The sequence below is a fragment of the Ranitomeya imitator genome, chromosome 1 (genome assembly GCF_032444005.1).
Source record: "Ranitomeya imitator isolate aRanImi1 chromosome 1, aRanImi1.pri, whole genome shotgun sequence".
In the NCBI taxonomy this organism is placed as follows: Eukaryota; Metazoa; Chordata; class Amphibia; order Anura; family Dendrobatidae; genus Ranitomeya; species Ranitomeya imitator.
In genome coordinates, this window is record NC_091282.1 from 1,082,633,804 (window position 1) to 1,082,645,754 (window position 11,951).

The 11,951-nt window shown below is 36.8% G+C and overlaps 1 long non-coding RNA gene across 2 annotated transcripts in view; it reads right to left on the reverse strand.

Moving 5' to 3' along the window:
* Positions 1-11,951, reverse strand: part of LOC138658287 (uncharacterized) — a 63,986-nt gene that overhangs the window by 48,271 nt on the left and 3,764 nt on the right. The window lies entirely within an intron of this gene.

Here is an 11,951-nt window from a genome sequence, read left to right on the forward strand (position 1 = left end):
GACCAGACCACTGTTGCCCGTGTACCCCTTGAACCAACATCACAAAATAAAAAAAAAAGTATTTTGCTTATAAAAAAGAAAATACTGGTGAGATATCAAATGCAGACATTTTAACATTAAAAACAAACACACAACTAAAATCTGGTACAGTACTAAAAATGGCCACCAGCTACAATTACTTTCTCCTGCAAGTAGTTAACTGAAAGGTTTTTTAAATTGAAAACACAGATATGGCATCCACCGAGTGTTGTCCTGTCGCGTCTTCTTTATATTATTGCCGAGAAGATGCAAAACAATGAAAATAATAAAATCATTAATTACCAAAATAATAGAGAAAGTCAACACCACATTGCAAATAAACATTCATTCCAAATAAAGAAGCAGGGTGCGTCCGAGGGTGAGTATATACCTAATAAGAATATAATCACCCTCGGACGCGCAATGCTTATTTCCGACAGCCTTCCTTCCTAAGAATCAGCCCTTCCGTGGTGTAGAGAGACGTTGTGTTACACTCCAAGGTGTTCCCCAGGTTGCCTTTCCTGAGCTTCGATCTTCCGGCTCTCGTTTAGTAGTTGTTGGAAACTACGCTGCATTAGGCCTTTAAATTGGGTATGGGGTGTAGAGAGATGGTGTGTTCCACTCCAAGGTGTTCCCCAGGTTGCCTTTCCTGAGCTTCGATCTTCCGGCTCTCGTTTAGTAGTTCTTGGAAACTACACTGCATTAGGCCTTCAAATTGGGTATGGGGTGTAGAGAGAGGGTGTGTTACACTCCAAGGTGTTCCCCAGGTTGCCTTTCCTGAGCTTCGATCTTCATGCTCTCGTTTAGTAGTTGTCGGAAACTACGCTGCATTAGGCCTACAAATTGGGTATGGGGTGTAGAGAGAGGGTTTGTTACACTCCAAGGTGTTCCCCAGATTGCCTTTCCTGAGCTTCGATCTTCCGGCTCTCGTTTAGTAGTTGTTGGAAACTACGCTGCATTAGGCCTTCAAATTGGGTATGGGGTGTAGAGAGAGGGTGTGTTACACTCCAAGGTGTTCCCCAGGTTGCCTTTCCTGAGCTTCGATCTTCCGGCTCTCGTTTAGTAGTTCTTGGAAACTACACTGCATTAGGCCTTCAAATTGGGTATGGGGTGTAGAGAGAGGGTGTGTTACACTCCAAGGTGTTCCCCAGGTTGCCTTTCCTGAGCTTCGATCTTCCGGCTCTCGTTTAGTAGTTCTTGGAAACTACACTGCATTAGGCCTACAAATTGGGTATGGGGTGGAGAGAGATGGTGTGTTACACTCCAAGGTGTTCCCCAGGTTTCCTTGCCATTGCTTCGGTCTTCCGACTCTCGTTTAGTAGTTGTAGAAAAGTACACTGCATTAGGCCTACAAAATGGGTATGGGGTGGAGAGAGATGGTGTGTTACACTCCAAGGTGTTCCCCAGGTTGCCTTTCCTGAGCTTCTATCTTCAGGCTCTCATTAAATTGTGGTTAAATGGAACAACTGCATTTGGCGTACTAGTTGGTTTGGGGCCTACTATCGGTGTCTGCCACTCCTTGCTGTTCTCCTGGTTTCCTGTCCTGAAATTCCATTTTCAGGCTCTCGTTAAGTAGTTGTTAATGTTAGACTGCATTTGGCCTACTAGTTGGGTTGGGGCCTACTATCGGTGTCTGCCACTCCTTGCTGTTCTCCTCCACTGAACAAAGCTGTGCCGCCTGTTTACTACGGTTGCCAATTTTGAACTGCATTTCGACTACTTACTGATTTGGCCCTACTCTCTGTGTCAGCCTCTCATTCCAGTTGTCCTCCACTGCAATGCCCCCTGGTTATTCCTGTGTTACCAATTTTGAACTGCATTTAGCCCACTTTATTCTTTGGGCCTATATCTGTGTTTCCACTTCATCGTGCCCATTGCCCAGCCAGTGATAGATGAGTCTGCTGGTACATTGACCCATAACGCAACATTCCCCGTGCATGCTACACAACAACATTGTGACCCTGCTGAAAGTCAGGTTGCTCTTCCCGCATACCATACCACCTTACACGGGGACAAAGAGGAAGGTGCAGATGAAAGTGCAGGTTCCTTCATCAGGTGGGGGGAGGAATACTAGTTGGCGACGTCACTGGCACAGGGCCTCTCATGGTACGCAAAAGTGTTGCTGCCGGTGGGAGGCGCCCCCGCCGTGCAAACACACCGCTGTACTTTGAGGGGCGCTGTGCCAGTGCCAATGCCAACAAGTGGGCCCCCCTGCTTGCTCAGGATCACAGCACTTGCAAAGTTGAAATACTTACCTCTCCCTGCTCCACTGCCGTGACGTGGTCCAGATTTCCTGGGCCCACTAATTACTTGAACCAGCCCTACCCCACACAACTTTAGCCAAATGACCCCCAATTTCAAATGCCTTCCAATTATTATAAGGTAAATTACGCTTGACAAGCTTCATTAAGAAGAATGGATGGTTTTGACATTAAAATGGGCACTCTAGGTGTTTTCCTGGCCCCCACTCACTGCCGACTATGCTGCCCCATTGACTTGCATTGGGTTTCGTGTTTCGGTCGATCCCGACTTTTCGCCATAATCGGCCGATTTCACTCGACCCGACTTTTGAGATAGTCGGGTTTCGCGAAACCCGGCTCGACTCTAAAAAGGTCAAGGTCGCTCAACTCTATTAAGCAGTTTTGAAAAGTAATAATGTGAAATTATTATCATTATTATTATTATTATTATTATTTATTATAGTGTAATTTATTCCATGGCACTTTATATGTGAAATTGAAATTATGCTATAATATGACACTAAACTCACTAGTATTTAAAAAGTAAGAACATTGGGCTTCTGCTCCATTTTTCTGCAGGTTTTTGCCCTGAAAAAAGAGGATGTTTTACTTTCCTAGCAAAGTGAATGAGATTTCTGAAATCTCATGCAGACTCTGCTGACTTTTTTTTTTTTTTTGAAGATTTGAAGCCATTTTAAATTTGCAAACTCAATTCTTTCAGTGTTTTTCACCCTCGTCAAATGAACGGGGGAAAAAACCTGCATAAAAAATGCACGTGAAAATGCTGCAATAAAGTGCGGACTTTGGCAGCATTTTTCCTGCCAAGAGACACTTTTTTCTCACACATTGCGTTTTTACAACTTTTTTTGCTTTTTTTTTTTTTTTTTTGCTAATTTTCAGCCGTGTTTTATAGTACTAGCAAAGCCTACGATGTCTCATGCACACACCTTGGTTTTTTTTCCTGTATTGTCAAAAAGCTGCATTTTTGCAAAGTGCAGCATGTCACTTCTTACAGCTTTTTGGCAGCGTTGTTCACCCATTGAATTCAATGGGTAGTGCAAAAAACACGAGAAAAAAATCCTGCAAAAACATGCAGGTATCAGGTTTTTCTGCGTTTTTGGTGCCAAAACCTGATGAAGTTAAATCCGATTATTTTTTATGCACTAAACTTTATCAGCATGCAAAAGAGGCAAATGCACCATGACAAAAAAGTAGCAATAAAAATGGAGCAAGCACTAAGCATAACTGGCTTTTTGTAAACAGCTTAAATGCAACTTAACCTTTGCATTAAAAAAATGCAGCAAAAACGCAACGTGTGAATACAGCCTAATGCCACGTTCCCATGATGAGTTTTTTGTGAGCTTTTTATTCTATGCATTTTTTAAGAAATGCAATAATCTATCTTACAGTACTTAATGGCTGCAGTAATGGTGTAGAAAATCAGAAACATCACACTCCAGTACTGACCAAATACTCATCGTGGGGACACATCCTTAGGCCTGTTCTCACCATTAGTTTTTATGTTGTAGATTTTCGGAAGCATTTCTGCATCTTTTATTAAATTAGATTTTAGTTGTATTTTTGTTGTTGCTTTTTTTAGTGCATTTTTTTACATGGCCCTTTATTTCTTTTTTTTTTTCCTGCTGCGTTTTTTGTCGAACCTTGGTATGTTATGTTTATAAAAAAAAACTGCTTTATTTTAGATACTTCTTGCTACTTTGCTACTTTGCTTTATAGATAAAGTCATGTATGGATTGCATACAATTTTTACTTGTGCATTTCCTCAACTCAATAAAATGCATGGGGAAAATTTGCAAATAAAACACATATTTACTGCAAGTGGAATTACAATGATGTGGATCTCAAAAACGCCCCTCAGGTCATATTACGCTGAGTAACAGAAAGCATGGAGGCAGGAGATCTCTATAAATCCTATTCATCCTGCTGGAACTGAGACGCTGCGCTTTTTGCAAAACGCACCAAATACTCATTGCGGTAACTGAACCAATACAAAGAGAACATAAATGTGATTCTCCGGGATACAGAGCCTTCACTTTAATGTATAATAATGAAGTATAGCAGAGGAATTGAGCAATGCCCACCGCAACGATTGGGGGATGGGCTAAGGAGACAATATATATATGAAAATGAAGAACCATCAGTAGTGTGAAAAGGGACCTAAACCTGACAACTTCCCCTTGATGTGCGCTCCATGCATTGTTTGTAAGAAATAAAGGCAACATATGTACAGGAGGGGCGTTAGAGAATGAAGGAAAACAGTGTTGTTGAGGAAGAACATGATGAATAATTGAATATTGCCAATGGCTAGCATTAATATAAAATGATAATCACCTTCTACATCTATGTATGCGGCACGACTGATTGATCTGAATATATTATGTATTACTGGAATCATTCTCACTCTCTCCATCAGAAATCTCATGATTATTTTACCATCATTATTTGGAACATCTATTCTATATTTGAAGAAATAATACATTTAGCTAAGTAAGGGCTTCTCAAACTTTATTAACTTGTGCTTGACCAGATACATTATGATAATATTGTGGCATCAGCATTGGTAAAATTAAAAATATTGCAAAATGTACCTTTAATATGTTTCCTGAACTGTGTAATATGTTAAAATAAGCAGAGATATTTGAATCTGAGATTTCTGCAAAGAAAGGACGGTAAACCTCAGGCCTTATTATCTATCTCTCCATCCATCCCACTATCCCATATCTATCTATTATATATTTATTATCTATCTATTACCTATCTTTCTATTTATTATCTATCATCTATCTCTATCTATTGTCTATCTTTCTATCTATCTATCTATCTATCTATCAATCTATTATCCATTTATTATCTATCTATCTATTAGCTATCTATTTATTATTGATCTATCTATTATCTATCTTTCTATTTATGATCTATCTATCTCTATCTATCTCTATCTATCTATTATCTATCTATTTATTATCTATCTCTATCTATCTAATATCTTTCTATCTATTTATCTATCTCTATCTGTCTATTTATCTATCTACCTATTTATCGATTTATTATCAATCTATTTATCTATATCTATTTATCTATTTATCTTTCTATCTTTCTTTCTTTCTATCTATCTATCTATTTATCTATAGATCTAACTATTATCTATCTATCCATCTATCTATCTATTTATCTATCTATCTATATATGTATCTATCATCTAGCTATCTATATCTATCTTTCTTTCTATCTATCTATCTATAGATCTAACTATTATCTATCTATCCATCTCATCTATCTATCTATCTATCTATCTATCTATCTCTATTTATCTACCTTTCTTTTTATCTATCTATCTATCTATCTATCTATCCATCTAACCATCTAACCATCTATCTATCTATCTATCTGTCAGTCTATGAATGTATCAGGCACTATTTATATACACACACATGCTATATTTCAGGTCCCATAAATGACACATTGTCACCAGCATTTTATGCATCCTGTCTTTGTAAAAATAATTAATTATGATCATTGAAGGCAACATTTCTCTGTCACATGGAGACTTTAAGCAGCAAAAGTGATTCCTCCAGGCACATGAACCACATAGGGGATTATACACAGAGATATGTGAAGGAGGCCATCATTTGCATTAGTTCTCTCCAATGATTTTTCCCTGGTTTTATTTTCATATTCCTAAAATATAATACATGATCAGTCAGCAGATTACAATCAATTGATAAACAATGGTGAAGTTGGTAAAAAACAGAATCATAAAAGCTGGTGAGGACACATGCAGGGCTGCAATGCTGGGCTCTCAAAATAGAACATGACTCAAAGCCTGAAACAAATAGATATCTAATTATGCATTTGTTTTCAAATCAGTTAATGGAAAAGAAAATATTTGTGCAGCATAAAGCACAAAACCGATACAACTGATCAATATTGTTATTCCTCTGAGTCAGTAGGAATCAAGCACTAATGATGTCAATACATTAATTTCTTGCATTTTTCAATAAATTAATATATATATACATATATATATATATGTATATATACATATATATATATATATATATATATATATATATATATATATATATATCATGAAGAGTATGTGCAGTATCTAATATCAATCGTTCACCTTACATGAACCTTTGGAAATGAGTGCTTGTTCGGCCCTACATGATAATCATACCCTTTATTTCTTCCTACAGATGACAGTTCAGACTGGGAATGTGAAATATGTATAAGGGGTTAAACTTCTTTTTTATTTCTAACATCAACAAACAGAAAATATCAGTGCTTGTTTTCTGTATCAGTGTATCATAAACAGTGCAGCATTACAGGCAATTACCCTGCTGCAAATGAGAGCTTTATCTCCAGCACATTCCAAGGGATCATTAGCAAACCCTGGAGTATATGTGTGCTGCCTGCCAGGGTGCTCACTGACCATGCACATCTAGGGTTCTCTTCCAGAGATTTTTATGTAGTTTATTTGTTTTTTAAACAAAATCGATTGAACAATTGGTGCAAAAAAAAATGCTGTAACTTTAAATTCACTCTTAGTTCATTTCTTAATAGGGGGTGGGATGTATTTTGTTGCTAATGAACCAAAAGGTTTCCTTAGACTGCTTTGGAGAATATATATACTATATACATGCACTGCATATATTTGTACACATATATTGATTCTTCTATTTTTTTAACACACACACACACACACACACACACACACACACACACACACACACACACACACACACACACACACACACACACACACACACACACACACACACACACACACACATATTTGTCCACATATACTGATTCCTGTATTTTGTTAGCAGTGACCTGTTTGCTTTTCTTGTCACTTGTCATTTGCTACAAGCATCACATTTGTTATTAGAGGAGGTGCACTGCTTTAGGTCTAGATTTGTGGCTTATAGCCTGCTGATGGGGTGCAGATGTGACTTCTTGATACTTTTCTTTAGGCTGCATTTAATATATGTGGCTAAATACTAATATCTCCTATAGTCACAACTTCTTGACTGACATGAATCAAAAACAGTGCACATGACACACACAATATTTTTTTATCAAATAATTAATGGAATAAACCCAGCACATCATATAAGCCAATATTGTCAGTAACACATAAAAATGGAGGATGCAGCTTCATACATTGTTTTACTGGAATACGTCCTCTGATTGGTGGAAAATGGTGCAATATGGCAGCAGTGTTCCCAGTAGAAATGAATAAGATCTGTGGACTGATCAGTGATAATGGGCTGATAAGAGAACAATACCAGGAAAAACAGACAGAATCCACCTGGACACCTCACTCACTGCATGCAATAAAATATGGATTATTCTCACTAGCTTTTTGGGGGGGTCCGGAAGATAGAAAAATGTATAGACTGATGAATAATCATTTGAAAATGGGTTGTCACAAAACACAGATGCAACTCAGTGTAATAAATAAATATATATATGTATATATATATATATGTGTGTAAATACATTTCTGCGTCTATGTTATATATGTATTATATGTCATACACACAGAAGCTCAGTGTACAGAACATATACACACACACGGATATGTTGTGCATTCTCGGGCTCCGCACTCCCGTCAGTGACTGCAGTAAATGCTGATGGATGTCCCCTCGCAGACCCCCGAGTACCGGGATAAGGAGACCATTACCAGCATGTCTGGGAGTGCAGGAAGTTATCGCTACAAAAACATTAGGAAAAGACTGAAGTCATACAAAAAACCTACGAGGTTTAGGCAGCCAACAAAGGAGATTTCGTCCAACTATCTTACGTCTAAACCGACTTTTTATGGGGAATTATTTCCTTTTAGGTTGAATACCCAACACAAATAATGACAAAGATTAGTAGCCAAAAATACTGCAAGTATCAACACACGAAAAACCGATATGTTACTCTATTAAATGTGGAAAACATAATTGAGAAATATATATATATATGTGTGTGTGTGTGTGTGTGTGTGTGTGTGTATGTATATATATATATATGTGTGTGTGTGTGTGTGTGTGTATATATATATATAAGTGTGTTTATATGTATATGTACCTGTGTACATTATATGTGTGTATATATGTGTATATGTAAATATATACTGTATATACATGTGAGTGTGTATATTTGTATGTATATGTGTGTATATGTATATATGTGTGTGTATGTAAATATACATGTTAATGTGTACATTTATACCTGTGTGTATGTATGTGAGTGTGTAGATAGATAGATAGATGGATAGATAGATAGATAGATAGATAGATAGATAGATAGATAGATAGATAGATAGATAGATAGATAATAGATAGATAGTTGTGTGTGTATATATGATATATATGAGAGTCTATATAGATATATAGTTGTGTGTACATATACGCATATATAGATATAGATATAGTTTTAGCTGCAGTTATCTCAGGGATTACTGACTGTGCTAAAAGGAAAGCTATATATATATATATACATACACACACAATTATAAATATAACTATATAAACCAAGTTTTTTGGCTTTTTTGATTTATAGTTCTGTATATATATATATATATATATATATATATATATATTATATAGTTCTATTTCTAGTTGTGTATATATACAGTATATATGTGAGTATGTATATAGATAGTTGTGTGTATGTATATATATAGTTATATACAGTTATATATATATATAGTTCTAGTTGTGTGTATATATACAGTATATATGTGAGTGTGTATATAGATAGTTGTGTGTATGCATATATATATATAGTTCTAGTTGTGTGTATATATACAGTATATATGTGAGTGTGTATATAGATAGTTGTGTGTATGCATATATATATATAGTTCTAGTTGTGTGTATATATACAGTATATATGTGAGTGTGTATATAGATAGTTGTGTATATATATATACTTACATTTATAGTTGTGTATGTGTATATATATGTGAGTGTGTATATCGATAAATAGTTGTGTGCATGTATATATATATATATTTATATATAGTTATACATATAGTTCTATTTCTAGTTGTGTGTATATATACAGTATATATGTGAGTGTGTATATAGATAGTTGTGTGTATGTATATATATATATATATATATATATATATATATATATATATATATATATATTTCTAGTTGTGTGTATATAGCTTTCCTTTGAGCGCAGTCAGTAACCCCTTCGGGGTGGGCAGGACCGGGGTGATAATGGATGGGGTGCCCACTATCTGGGCGGTGCCGGTGTCGGCCTCCGGTCCCTGCTCCTCTCGGTGGCCGGTTTTCGGTTACACCGGCCGCCGGGTGACTCTGGGCGCTGGTGGATCCTGGATCAGGTTCCATCATGGAGATGGATCATACATCAATGTCGGGACATTCTGTGGAGCTGCTGCAGTGACGCCTGACACTACCTGTGTATCCGATATCCCACCATCTACCATTATCATATATGGAGCCTGTAATGGGCTGTATATGATTCTCCACTGACCAGATGATAATCCGATGCTTTTCATGCACAATCAATATTTACTTTCTTATATCACAAGTGAATGAGGTCAGGCAGCAGTAATAGGACTCTACATGAGCACAGTCCATTTGCCTCATGAATTTACTTTTCATCAAGAAGGCTAATGATTCTGTGATAATCCTGCCCCCCCTAACCTACAGCCTCAGGTCTATAAATGCCCCCAGCCTGCCAGCTCTCATGCGGTGCTGTTCCCCTTACAGCCAGCAGGTGGCGCCAGAGCGCCCAGTATACGCTGCGGACGGAGGATGCGCCTTGTGTGCGGCTATGCGGCGTACAGGGAAGATGAGAATTATACAGTCAGGAATTCTTTCTATATTTTTATTTCCACGTGTCTTGTTACTGTTAATCCCCCAGAGTGTTTATTATGATTAACTTCCCTGCTGAACTTTTATTCGAATTAATATTAACTGCTAGTAAATTATTAGCAGGAGAATAGAGCACTGGTTCCCAGTGATGATCCTATTACTGGGAAAGGAGAGGGACTCAGGCTCTGGGGGTGATGATGATGATGAGTGGGGGTCTTTGGTGTCACCCAGCAGACCCCTGGCATTTCACAGTGGGGGGCACAAAGAAGACAGACCCCTCTGCTGGCTAATCACTAGATGAAATCTCATAGAAAAGTAATATTAGCCATCAATAGCGGAAACATAGAAATGTCAAGTGTAATGTTCTGCAAATTAGTATTATCATTCCGTATATCCGAGTTAATAAAAAGGAGAGAACAATATTAATGAAACACGAAATCTACTGACTGTGAACAGCGTCCTGCCCTGAGACACTCGGGTCCATCCAGATGGAGACCAAATCGGGATTATTTCTCGTAGTTTATTATTTTTGTATATTTTGTAGTTATGTTCAGTGGATTGGGTGGTGTGTTTGGAATGGTGGTCCTGATCTATGATGGCTTCATGGAATAAGCCCTATGCAAAAATAACAAGATGTGCAAATAATATTCTAAAATTAAAAAGTCCCATATTTTAAGAAATTTATATATATATATATATATATATATATATATATATATATATATATATATCACATTAGGAGAAAGTGTGAAAGACTGCAGCATTCAGATTACTCTATATTAATATCGGTCTTTATAAGTGCCTGACCCTTCTTTCTTTCTTTCCTTCGTTCTATTTTCTTTCTTCTCCCTCTATCTCTTTTCTTCCTTCATCAGTCTCCTGCTGTACACACATATACCCAATAATACCATCCGCCACCGATCTCCAATACTTCTGTCTGTGGACAATGCAGCAGTCCAATAGTAAATATATTGAGTCCCATTACTCACAGGCAGGCGGATTGGAGATGGATAATAATAATAATATAATAATAATTTTTATTTATATAGCGCCAACATATTCCGCAGCGCTTTACAAATTATAGAGGGGACTTGTACAGACAATAGACATTACAGCATAACAGGAATATAGTTCAATACAGATACCAGGAGGAGTGAGGGCCCTGCTCGCAAGCTTACAAACTATGGGGAAAAGGGGAGACACGAGAGGTGGATGGACGGATGACTTATGGGATCATTTTTATCGCTTTTAAAGGACACAAGTAAAGAATTTACGATTTTTACGGCTTCCTAAAACTACAGACAAACTGAAATAAGTCTATGTCCAATTAGTTTGGTTTGGTTAAAAAAAAATCAAGTGTAAAATAGACCGTGGTACGTGTATGCTCATAAATATTTTAAATACAGAAAACATAGAATAATATTTGGAAAGCAGATTAATATGTGACGGAACTACAGCGCTAATTCAAGCAATAATTCACTGTTAACAGTTGTGATTCTCTCTGGGACATCTGAGACTATAGATTTTCTTTATAAGTTATGGTGAACATTTCATTTTGTATTATTATCATTAGCTACGATTCGCTCCAAAATTCTCTAAGCAGAAACCCAATTGGAAAGTAATGTACACTCATTACTAATGCCTTGTGAATATTAATTATAAATATTAATCATGAAGTAATAGTAAAACAACTACTACTCCTATTATTATTAGAATTATTATTACTACTACAAGAACTATTACTGCTACTAGTCTAGAACTACTTCTCCTATTACTATTATAACTATTATTACTGCAACTCCTACTACTCCTATTAGTACTG